Consider the following 13,467-nt stretch of genomic DNA (forward strand, 5'->3'; position numbering starts at 1 on the left):
AATGTGATTGTCGTATCCCAAAAGAAAATCCTGTCGTTTCCATAGAAACGTTACTCGATTTAGAAGGAAATGTCTTAGAACACATAGTACTCGTATTTCATAGCGACGGAATTTCCGTGTGAATTCGTCAATGTGTGGGAGTGAGGGATGCAGTAAGGAAGGATTAGTGGATCGGAAATGAGATTGATGTATCCCAAAAGAAAATCCTGTCGTTTCCATAGAAACGTTACTCGATTTAGAAGGAAATGTCTTAGAACACATAGTATTTCATAGCGACGCGATTTCCGTGTGAATCCGTCAATGTGTGGGAGTGAGGGATGCAGTAAAGAAGGATTAGTGGATCGGAAATGTGATTGTCGTTTCCCAAAGGAAAATCCTGTCGTTTCCATAGAAACGTTACTCGATTTAGAAGGAAATGTCTTAGAACACATAGTACTCGTATTTCATAGCGACGGAATTTCCGTGTGAATTCGTCAATGTTTGGGAGTGGGGGATGCAGTAAAGAAGGATTAGTGGATCGGAAATGAGATTGTCGTATCCCAAAAGAAAATCCTGTCGTTTCCATAGAAACGTTACTCGATTTAGAAGGAAATATCTTAGAACACATAGTACTCGTATTTCATAGCGACGGAATTTCCGTGTGAATTCGTCAATGTGTGGGAGTGAGGGATGCAGTAAAGAAGGATTAGTTGATCGGAAATGTGATTGTCGTATCCCATAAGAAAATTATGTCGTTTCCATAGAAACGTTACTCGATTTAGAAGGAAGTGTCTTAGAACACATAGTATTTCATAGCGACGCAATTTCCGTGTGAATTCGTCAATGTTTGGGAGTGAGGGATGCAGTAAAGAAGGATTAGTGGATCGGAAATGAGATTGTCGTATCCCAAAAGAAAATCCTGTCGTTTCCATAGAAACGTTACTCGATTTAGAAAGAAATGTCTAAGAACACATAGTATTTCATAGCGACGCAATTTCCGTGTGAATTCGTCAATGTGTGGGAGTGAGGGATGCAGTAAAGAAGGATTAGTGGATCGGAAATGTGATTGTCGTATCCCAAAGGAAAATCCTGTCGTTTCCATAGAAACGTTACTCGATTTAGAAGGAAATGTCTTAGAACACTTAGTACTCGTATTTCATAGCGACGGAATTTCCGTGTGAATTCGTCAATGTTTGGGAGTGAGGGATGCAGTAAAGAAGGATTAGTGGATCGGAAATGAGATTGTCGTATCCCAAAAGAAAATCCTGTCGTTTCCATAGAAACGTTACTCGATTTAGAAGGAAATGTCTTAGAACACATAGTACTCGTATTTCATAGCGACGGAATTTCCGTGTGAATTCGTCAATGTGTGGGAGTGAGGGATGCAGTAAGGAAGGATTAGTGGATCGGAAATGAGATTGATGTATCCCAAAAGAAAATCCTGTCGTTTCCATAGAAACGTTACTCGATTAAGAAGGAAATGTCTTCTAACACATAGTACTCGTATTTCATAACGACGCAATTTCCGTGTGAATTCGTCAATGTGTGGGAGTGAGGGATGCAGTAAAGAAGGATTAGTGGATCGGAAATGTGATTGTCGTATCCCAAAAGAAAATCCTGTCGTTTCCATAGAAACGTTACTCGATTTAGAAGGAAATGTCTTAGAACACATAGTACTCGTATTTCATTGCGACGCAATTTCCGTGTGAATTCGTCAATGTTTGGGAGTGAGGGATGCAGTAAAGAAGGATTAGTGGATCGGAAATGTGATTGTCGTATCCCAAAAGAAAATCCTGTCGTTTCCATAGAAACTTTACTCGATTTAGAAGGAAATGTCATAGAACACAAGGTACTCGTATTTCATTGCGACGCAATTTCCGTGTGAATTCGTCAATGTGTGGGAGTGAGGGATGCAGTAAAGAAGGATTAGTGGATCGGAAATGTGATTGTCGTATCCCAAAAGAAATCCTGTCGTTTCCATAGAAACGTTACTCGATTTAGAAGGAAATGTCTTAGAACACATAGTACTCGTATTTCATAGCGACGCAATTTCCGTGTGAATTCGTCAATGTTTGGGAGTGAGGGATGCAGTAAAGAAGGATTAGTGGATCGGAAATGAGATTGTCGTATCCCAAAAGAAAATCCTGTCGTTTCCATAGAAACGTTACTCGATTTAGAAGGAAATGTCTTAGAACACATAGTACTCGTATTTCATAGCGACGGAATTTCCGTGTGAATTCGTCAATGTGTGGGAGTGAGGGATGCAGTAAGGAAGGATTAGTGGATCGGAAATAAGATTGATGTATCCCAAAAGAAAAACCTGTCGTTTCCATAGAAACGTTACTCGATTTAGAAGGAAATGTCTTAGAACACATAGTATCCCAAAAGGAAATCCTGTCGTTTCCATAGAAACGTTACTCGATTTAGAAGGAAATGTCTTAGAACACATAGTACTCGTATTTCATGGCGACGGAATTTCTGTGTGAATTCGTCAATGTTTGGGAGTGAGGGATGCAGTAAGGAAGGATTAGTGGATCGGAAATGAGATTGTCGTATCCCAAAAGAAAATCCTGTCGTTTCCATAGAAACGTTACTCGATTTAGAAGGAAATGTCTTAGAACACATAGTATTTCATAGCGACGCAATTTCCGTGTGAATTCGTCAATGTATGGGAGTGAGGGATGCAGTAAAGAAGGATTAGTGGATCGGAAATGAGATTGTCGTATCCCAAAAGAAAATCCTGTCGTTTCCATAGAAACGTTACTCGATTTAGAAGGAAATATCTTAGAACACATAGTACTCGTATTTCATAGCGACGGAATTTCCGTGTGAATTCGTCAATGTTTGGGAGTGAGGGATGCAGTAAGGAAGGATTAGTGGATCGGAAATGAGATTGTCGTATCCCAAAAGAAAATCCTGTCGTTTCCATAGAAACGTTACTCGATTTAGAAGGAAATGTCTTAGAATACATAGTACTCGTATTTCATAGCGACGGAATTTCTGTGTGAATTCGTCAATGTTTTGGAGTGAGGGATGCAGTAAGGAAGGATTAGTGGATCGGAAATGAGATTGTCGTATCCCAAAAGAAAATCCTGTCGTTTCCATAGAAACGTTACTCGATTTAGAAGGAAATGTCTTAGTACACATAGTATTTCATAGCGACGCAATTTCCGTGTGAATTCGTCAATGTGTGGGAGTGAGGGATGCAGTAAAGAAGGATTTGTGGATCGGAAATGAGATTGTCGTATCCCAAAAGAAAATCCTGTCGTTTCCATAGAAACGTTACTCGATTTAGAAAGAAATGTCTTAGAACACATAGTATTTCATAGCGACGCAATTTCCGTGTGAATTCGTCAATGTTTGGGAGTGAGGGATGCAGTAAAGAAGGATTAGTGGATCGGAAATGTGATTGTCGTATCCCAAAGGAAAATCCTGTCGTTTCCATAGAAACGTTACTCGATTTAGAAGGAAATGTCTTAGAACACATAGTACTCGTATTTCATAGCGACGGAATTTCCGTGTGAATTCGTCAATGTTTGGGAGTGAGGTATGCAGTAAAGAAGGATTAGTGGATCGGAAATGAGATTGTCGTATCCCAAAAGAAAATCCTGTCGTTTCCATAGAAACGTTACTCGATTTAGAAGGAAATGTCTTAGAACACATAGTACTCGTATTTCATAGCGACGGAATTTCCGTGTGAATTCGTCAATGTGTGGGAGTGAGGGATGCAGTAAAGAAGGATTAGTGGATCGGAAATGTGATTTTCGTATCCCAAAGGAAAATCCTGTCGTTTCCATAGAAACGTTACTCGATTTAGAAGGAAATGTCTTCTAACACATAGTACTCGTATTTCATAGCGACGCAATTTCCGTGTGAATTCGTCAATGTTTGGGAGTGAGGGATGCAGTAAAGAAGGATTAGTGGATCGGAAATGTGATTGTCGTATCCCAAAAGAAAATCCTGTCGTTTCCATAGAAACGTTACTCGATTTAGAAGGAAATGTCTTAGAACACATAGTACTCGTATTTCATAGCGACGGAATTTCCGTGTGAATTCGTCAATGTGTGGGAGTGAGGGATGCAGTAAGGAAGGATTAGTGGATCGGATATGAGATTGATGTATCCCAAAAGAAAATCCTGTCGTTTCCATAGAAACGTTACTCGATTTAGAAGGAAATGTCTTAGAACACATAGTATTTCATAGCGACGCGATTTCCGTGTGAATCCGTCAATGTGTGGGAGTGAGGGATGCAGTAAAGAAGGATTAGTGGATCGGAAATGTGATTGTCGTTTCCCAAAGGAAAATCCTGTCGTTTCCATAGAAACGTTACTCGATTTAGAAGGAAATGTCTTAGAACACATAGTACTCGTATTTCATAGCGACGGAATTTCCGTGTGAATTCGTCAATGTTTGGGAGTGGGGGATGCAGTAAAGAAGGATTAGTGGATCGGAAATGAGATTGTCGTATCCCAAAAGAAAATCCTGTCGTTTCCATAGAAACGTTACTCGATTTAGAAGGAAATATCTTAGAACACATAGTACTCGTATTTCATAGCGACGGAATTTCCGTGTGAATTCGTCAATGTGTGGGAGTGAGGGATGCAGTAAAGAAGGATTAGTTGATCGGAAATGTGATTGTCGTATCCCATAAGAAAATTATGTCGTTTCCATAGAAACGTTACTCGATTTAGAAGGAAGTGTCTTAGAACACATAGTATTTCATAGCGACGCAATTTCCGTGTGAATTCGTCAATGTTTGGGAGTGAGGGATGCAGTAAAGAAGGATTAGTGGATCGGAAATGAGATTGTCGTATCCCAAAAGAAAATTCTGTCGTTTCCATAGAAACGTTACTCGATTTAGAAAGAAATGTCTAAGAACACATAGTATTTCATAGCGACGCAATTTCCGTGTGAATTCGTCAATGTTTGGGAGTGAGGGATGCAGTAAAGAAGGATTAGTGGATCGAAAATGTGATTGTCGTATCCCAAAGGAAAATCCTGTCGTTTCCATAGAAACGTTACTCGATTTAGAAGGAAATGTCTTAGAACACTTAGTACTCGTATTTCATAGCGACGGAATTTCCGTGTGAATTCGTCAATGTTTGGGAGTGAGGGATGCAGTAAAGAAGGATTAGTGGATCGGAAATGAGATTGTCGTATCCCAAAAGAAAATCCTGTCGTTTCCATAGAAACGTTACTCGATTTAGAAGGAAATGTCTTAGAACACATAGTACTCGTATTTCATAGCGACGGAATTTCCGTGTGAATTCGTCAATGTGTGGGAGTGAGGGATGCAGTAAGGAAGGATTAGTGGATCGGAAATGAGATTGATGTATCCCAAAAGAAAATCCTGTCGTTTCCATAGAAACGTTACTCGATTAAGAAGGAAATGTCTTCTAACACATAGTACTCGTATTTCATAGCGACGCAATTTCCGTGTGAATTCGTCAATGTGTGGGAGTGAGGGATGCAGTAAAGAAGGATTAGTGGATCGGAAATGTGATTGTCGTATCCCAAAAGAAAATCCTGTCGTTTCCATAGAAACGTTACTCGATTTAGAAGGAAATGTCTTAGAACACATAGTACTCGTATTTCATTGCGACGCAATTTCCGTGTGAATTCGTCAATGTTTGGGAGTGAGGGATGCAGTAAAGAAGGATTAGTGGATCGGAAATGTGATTGTCGTATCCCAAAAGAAAATCCTGTCGTTTCCATAGAAACTTTACTCGATTTAGAAGGAAATGTCATAGAACACAAGGTACTCGTATTTCATTGCGACGCAATTTCCGTGTGAATTCGTCAATGTGTGGGAGTGAGGGATGCAGTAAAGAAGGATTAGTGGATCGGAAATGTGATTGTCGTATCCCAAAAGAAATCCTGTCGTTTCCATAGAAACGTTACTCGATTTAGAAGGAAATGTCTTAGAACACATAGTACTCGTATTTCATAGCGACGCAATTTCCGTGTGAATTCGTCAATGTTTGGGAGTGAGGGATGCAGTAAAGAAGGATTAGTGGATCGGAAATGAGATTGTCGTATCCCAAAAGAAAATCCTGTCGTTTCCATAGAAACGTTACTCGATTTAGAAGGAAATGTCTTAGAACACATAGTATCCCAAAAGGAAATCCTGTCGTTTCCATAGAAACGTTACTCGATTTAGAAGGAAATGTCTTAGAACACATAGTACTCGTATTTCATGGCGACGGAATTTCTGTGTGAATTCGTCAATGTTTGGGAGTGAGGGATGCAGTAAGGAAGGATTAGTGGATCGGAAATGAGATTGTCGTATCCCAAAAGAAAATCCTGTCGTTTCCATAGAAACGTTACTCGATTTAGAAGGAAATGTCTTAGAACACATAGTATTTCATAGCGACGCAATTTCCGTGTGAATTCGTCAATGTATGGGAGTGAGGGATGCAGTAAAGAAGGATTAGTGGATCGGAAATGAGATTGTCGTATCCCAAAAGAAAATCCTGTCGTTTCCATAGAAACGTTACTCGATTTAGAAGGAAATATCTTAGAACACATAGTACTCGTATTTCATAGCGACGGAATTTCCGTGTGAATTCGTCAATGTTTGGGAGTGAGGGATGCAGTAAGGAAGGATTAGTGGATCGGAAATGAGATTGTCGTATCCCAAAAGAAAATCCTGTCGTTTCCATAGAAACGTTACTCGATTTAGAAGGAAATGTCTTAGAATACATAGTACTCGTATTTCATAGCGACGGAATTTCTGTGTGAATTCGTCAATGTTTTGGAGTGAGGGATGCAGTAAGGAAGGATTAGTGGATCGGAAATGAGATTGTCGTATCCCAAAAGAAAATCCTGTCGTTTCCATAGAAACGTTACTCGATTTAGAAGGAAATGTCTTAGTACACATAGTATTTCATAGCGACGCAATTTCCGTGTGAATTCGTCAATGTGTGGGAGTGAGGGATGCAGTAAAGAAGGATTTGTGGATCGGAAATGAGATTGTCGTATCCCAAAAGAAAATCCTGTCGTTTCCATAGAAACGTTACTCGATTTAGAAAGAAATGTCTTAGAACACATAGTATTTCATAGCGACGCAATTTCCGTGTGAATTCGTCAATGTTTGGGAGTGAGGGATGCAGTAAAGAAGGATTAGTGGATCGGAAATGTGATAGTCGTATCCCAAAGGAAAATCCTGTCGTTTCCATAGAAACGTTACTCGATTTAGAAGGAAATGTCTTAGAACACATAGTACTCGTATTTCATAGCGACGGAATTTCCGTGTGAATTCGTCAATGTTTGGGAGTGAGGGATGCAGTAAAGAAGGATTAGTGGATCGGAAATGAGATTGTCGTATCCCAAAAGAAAATCCTGTCGTTTCCATAGAAACGTTACTCGATTTAGAAAGAAATGTCTAAGAACACATAGTATTTCATAGCGACGCAATTTCCGTGTGAATTCGTCAATGTTTGGGAGTGAGGGATGCAGTAAAGAAGGATTAGTGGATCGGAAATGTGATTGTCGTACCCCAAAGGAAAATCCTGTCGTTTCCATAGAAACGTTACTCGATTTAGAAGGAAATGTCTTAGAACACTTAGTACTCGTATTTCATAGCGACGGAATTTCCGTGTGAATTCGTCAATGTTTGGGAGTGAGGGATGCAGTAAAGAAGGATTAGTGGATCGGAAATGAGATTGTCGTATCCCAAAAGAAAATCCTGTCGTTTCCATAGAAACGTTACTCGATTTAGAAGGAAATGTCTTAGAACACATAGTACTCGTATTTCATAGCGACGGAATTTCCGTGTGAATTCGTCAATGTGTGGGAGTGAGGGATGCAGTAAGGAAGGATTAGTGGATCGGAAATGAGATTGATGTATCCCAAAAGAAAATCCTGTCGTTTCCATAGAAACGTTACTCGATTAAGAAGGAAATGTCTTCTAACACATAGTACTCGTATTTCATAGCGACGCAATTTCCGTGTGAATTCGTCAATGTGTGGGAGTGAGGGATGCAGTAAAGAAGGATTAGTGGATCGGAAATGTGATTGTCGTATCCCAAAAGAAAATCCTGTCGTTTCCATAGAAACGTTACTCGATTTAGAAGGAAATGTCTTAGAACACATAGTACTCGTATTTCATAGCGACGCAATTTCCGTGTGAATTCGTCAATGTTTGGGAGTGAGGGATGCAGTAAAGAAGGATTAGTGGATCGGAAATGTGATTGTCGTATCCCAAAAGAAAATCCTGTCGTTTCCATAGAAACTTTACTCGATTTAGAAGGAAATGTCATAGAACACAAGGTACTCGTATTTCATTGCGACGCAATTTCCGTGTGAATTCGTCAATGTGTGGGAGTGAGGGATGCAGTAAAGAAGGATTAGTGGATCGGAAATGTGACTGTCCTATCCCATAAGAAATCCTGTCGTTTCCATAGAAACGTTATTCGATTTAGAAGGAAATGTCTTAGAACACATAGTACTCGTATTTCATAGCGACGGAATTTCCGTGTGAATTCGTCAATGTTTGGGAGTGAGGGATGCAGTAAAGAAGGATTAGTGGATCGGAAATGTGATTGTCGTATCCCAAAAGAAAATCCTGTCGTTTCCATAGAAACTTTACTCGATTTAGAAGGAAATGTCATAGAACACAAGGTACTCGTATTTCATTGCGACGCAATTTCCGTGTGAATTCGTCAATGTGTGGGAGTGAGGGATGCAGTAAAGAAGGATTAGTGGATCGGAAATGTGATTGTCGTATCCCAAAAGAAATCCTGTCGTTTCCATAGAAACGTTACTCGATTTAGAAGGAAATGTCTTAGAACACATAGTACTCGTATTTCATAGCGACGCAATTTCCGTGTGAATTCGTCAATGTTTGGGAGTGAGGGATGCAGTAAAGAAGGATTAGTGGATCGGAAATGAGATTGTCGTATCCCAAAAGAAAATCCTGTCGTTTCCATAGAAACGTTACTCGATTTAGAAGGAAATGTCTTAGAACACATAGTATCCCAAAAGGAAATCCTGTCGTTTCCATAGAAACGTTACTCGATTTAGAAGGAAATGTCTTAGAACACATAGTACTCGTATTTCATGGCGACGGAATTTCTGTGTGAATTCGTCAATGTTTGGGAGTGAGGGATGCAGTAAGGAAGGATTAGTGGATCGGAAATGAGATTGTCGTATCCCAAAAGAAAATCCTGTCGTTTCCATAGAAACGTTACTCGATTTAGAAGGAAATGTCTTAGAACACATAGTATTTCATAGCGACGCAATTTCCGTGTGAATTCGTCAATGTATGGGAGTGAGGGATGCAGTAAAGAAGGATTAGTGGATCGGAAATGAGATTGTCGTATCCCAAAAGAAAATCCTGTCGTTTCCATAGAAACGTTACTCGATTTAGAAGGAAATATCTTAGAACACATAGTACTCGTATTTCATAGCGACGGAATTTCCGTGTGAATTCGTCAATGTTTGGGAGTGAGGGATGCAGTAAGGAAGGATTAGTGGATCGGAAATGAGATTGTCGTATCCCAAAAGAAAATCCTGTCGTTTCCATAGAAACGTTACTCGATTTAGAAGGAAATGTCTTAGAATACATAGTACTCGTATTTCATAGCGACGGAATTTCTGTGTGAATTCGTCAATGTTTTGGAGTGAGGGATGCAGTAAGGAAGGATTAGTGGATCGGAAATGAGATTGTCGTATCCCAAAAGAAAATCCTGTCGTTTCCATAGAAACGTTACTCGATTTAGAAGGAAATGTCTTAGTACACATAGTATTTCATAGCGACGCAATTTCCGTGTGAATTCGTCAATGTGTGGGAGTGAGGGATGCAGTAAAGAAGGATTTGTGGATCGGAAATGAGATTGTCGTATCCCAAAAGAAAATCCTGTCGTTTCCATAGAAACGTTACTCGATTTAGAAAGAAATGTCTTAGAACACATAGTATTTCATAGCGACGCAATTTCCGTGTGAATTCGTCAATGTTTGGGAGTGAGGGATGCAGTAAAGAAGGATTAGTGGATCGGAAATGTGATAGTCGTATCCCAAAGGAAAATCCTGTCGTTTCCATAGAAACGTTACTCGATTTAGAAGGAAATGTCTTAGAACACATAGTACTCGTATTTCATAGCGACGGAATTTCCGTGTGAATTCGTCAATGTTTGGGAGTGAGGGATGCAGTAAAGAAGGATTAGTGGATCGGAAATGAGATTGTCGTATCCCAAAAGAAAATCCTGTCGTTTCCATAGAAACGTTACTCGATTTAGAAAGAAATGTCTAAGAACACATAGTATTTCATAGCGACGCAATTTCCGTGTGAATTCGTCAATGTTTGGGAGTGAGGGATGCAGTAAAGAAGGATTAGTGGATCGGAAATGTGATTGTCGTACCCCAAAGGAAAATCCTGTCGTTTCCATAGAAACGTTACTCGATTTAGAAGGAAATGTCTTAGAACACTTAGTACTCGTATTTCATAGCGACGGAATTTCCGTGTGAATTCGTCAATGTTTGGGAGTGAGGGATGCAGTAAAGAAGGATTAGTGGATCGGAAATGAGATTGTCGTATCCCAAAAGAAAATCCTGTCGTTTCCATAGAAACGTTACTCGATTTAGAAGGAAATGTCTTAGAACACATAGTACTCGTATTTCATAGCGACGGAATTTCCGTGTGAATTCGTCAATGTGTGGGAGTGAGGGATGCAGTAAGGAAGGATTAGTGGATCGGAAATGAGATTGATGTATCCCAAAAGAAAATCCTGTCGTTTCCATAGAAACGTTACTCGATTAAGAAGGAAATGTCTTCTAACACATAGTACTCGTATTTCATAGCGACGCAATTTCCGTGTGAATTCGTCAATGTGTGGGAGTGAGGGATGCAGTAAAGAAGGATTAGTGGATCGGAAATGTGATTGTCGTATCCCAAAAGAAAATCCTGTCGTTTCCATAGAAACGTTACTCGATTTAGAAGGAAATGTCTTAGAACACATAGTACTCGTATTTCATAGCGACGCAATTTCCGTGTGAATTCGTCAATGTTTGGGAGTGAGGGATGCAGTAAAGAAGGATTAGTGGATCGGAAATGTGATTGTCGTATCCCAAAAGAAAATCCTGTCGTTTCCATAGAAACTTTACTCGATTTAGAAGGATATGTCATAGAACACAAGGTACTCGTATTTCATTGCGACGCAATTTCCGTGTGAATTCGTTAATGTGTGGGAGTGAGGGATGCAGTAAAGAAGGATTAGTGGATCGGAAATGTGACTGTCCTATCCCATAAGAAATCCTGTCGTTTCCATAGAAACGTTATTCGATTTAGAAGGAAATGTCTTAGAACACATAGTACTCGTATTTCATAGCGACGGAATTTCCGTGTGAATTCGTCAATGTTTGGGAGTGAGGGATGCAGTAAAGAAGGATTAGTGGATCGGAAATGAGATTGTCGTATCCCAAAAGAAAATCCTGTCGTTTCCATAGAAACGTTACTCGATTTAGAAGGAAATGTCTTAGAACACATAGTACTCGTATTTTATAGCGACGGAATTTCCGTGTGAATTCGTCAATGTGTGGGAGTGAGGGATGCAGTAAGGAAGGATTAGTGGATCGGAAATAAGATTGATGTATCCCAAAAGAAAAACCTGTCGTTTCCATAGAAACGTTACTCGATTTAGAAGGAAATGTCTTAGAACACATAGTATCCCAAAAGAAAATCCTGTCGTTTCCATAGAAACGTTACTCGATTTAGAAGGAAATGTCTTAGAACACATAGTACTCGTATTTCATAGCGACGGAATTTCTGTGTGAATTCGTCAATGTTTGGGAGTGAGGGATGCAGTAAGGAAGGATTAGTGGAACGGAAATGAGATTGTCGTATCCCAAAAGAAAATCCTGTCGTTTCCATAGAAACGTTACTCGATTTAGAAGGAAATGTCTTAGAACACATAGTATTTCATAGCGACGCAATTTCCGTGTGAATTCGTCAATGTATGGGAGTGAGGGATGCAGTAAAGAAGGATTTGTGGATCGGAAATGAGATTGTCGTATCCCAAAAGAAAATCCTGTCGTTTCCATAGAAACGTTACTCGATTTAGAAGGAAATGTCTTGGAACACAAAGTACTCGTATTTCATGGCGACGCAATTTCCGTGAGAATTCGTCAATGTGTGGGAGTGAGGGATGCAGTAAAGAAGGATTAGTGGATCGGAAATGTGATTGTCGTATCCCAAAAGAAAATCCTGTCGTTTCCATAGAAACGTTACTCGATTTAGAAGGAAATGTCTTAGAACACATAGTACTCGTATTTCATAGCGACGGAATTTCTGTGTGAATTCGTCAATGTTTGGGAGTGAGGGATGCAGTAAGGAAGGATTAGTGGATCGGAAATGTGATTGTCGTATCCCAAAAGGAAATCCTGTCGTTTCCATAGAAACGTAACTCGATTTAGAAGGAAATGTCTTAGAACACATAGTATATCATAGCGACGCAATTTCCGTGTGAATTCGTCAATGTATGGGAGTGAGGGATGCAGTAAAGAAGGATTTGTGGATCGGAAATGAGATTGTCGTATCCCAAAAGAAAATCCTGTCGTTTCCATAGAAACGTTACTCGATTTAGAAAGAAATGTCTAAGAACACATAGTATTTCATAGCGACGCAATTTCCGTGTGAATTCGTCAATGTTTGGGAGTGAGGGATGCAGTAAAGAAGGATTAGTGGATCGGAAATGTGATTGTCGTATCCCAAAGGAAAATCCTGTCGTTTCCATAGAAACGTTACTCGATTTAGAAGGAAATGTCTTAGAACACTTAGTACTCGTATTTCATAGCGACGGAATTTCCGTGTGAATTCGTCAATGTTTGGGAGTGAGGGATGCAGTAAAGAAGGATTAGTGGATCGGAAATGAGATTGTCGTATCCCAAAAGAAAATCCTGTCGTTTCCATAGAAACGTTACTCGATTTAGAAGGAAATGTCTTAGAACACATAGTACTCGTATTTCATAGCGACGGAATTTCCGTGTGAATTCGTCAATGTGTGGGAGTGAGGGATGCAGTAAGGAAGGATTAGTGGATCGGAAATGAGATTGATGTATCCCAAAAGAAAATCCTGTCGTTTCCATAGAAACGTTACTCGATTAAGAAGGAAATGTCTTCTAACACATAGTACTCGTATTTCATAGCGACGCAATTTCCGTGTGAATTCGTCAATGTGCGGGAGTGAGGGATGCAGTAAAGAAGGATTAGTGGATCGGAAATGTGATTGTCGTATCCCAAAAGAAAATCCTGTCGTTTCCATAGAAACGTTACTCGATTTAGAAGGAAATGTCTTAGAACACATAGTACTCGTATTTCATAGCGACGCAGTTTCCGTGTGAATTCGTCAATGTTTGGGAGTGAGGGATGCAGTAAAGAAGGATTAGTGGATCGGAAATGTGATTGTCGTATCCCAAAAGAAAATCCTGTCGTTTCCATAGAAGCTTTACTCGATTTAGAAGGAAATGTCATAGAACACAAGGTACTCGTAT

Source organism: Schistocerca piceifrons, chromosome 5 (genome assembly GCF_021461385.2).
Source record: "Schistocerca piceifrons isolate TAMUIC-IGC-003096 chromosome 5, iqSchPice1.1, whole genome shotgun sequence".
Classification (NCBI taxonomy): Eukaryota; Metazoa; Arthropoda; class Insecta; order Orthoptera; family Acrididae; genus Schistocerca; species Schistocerca piceifrons.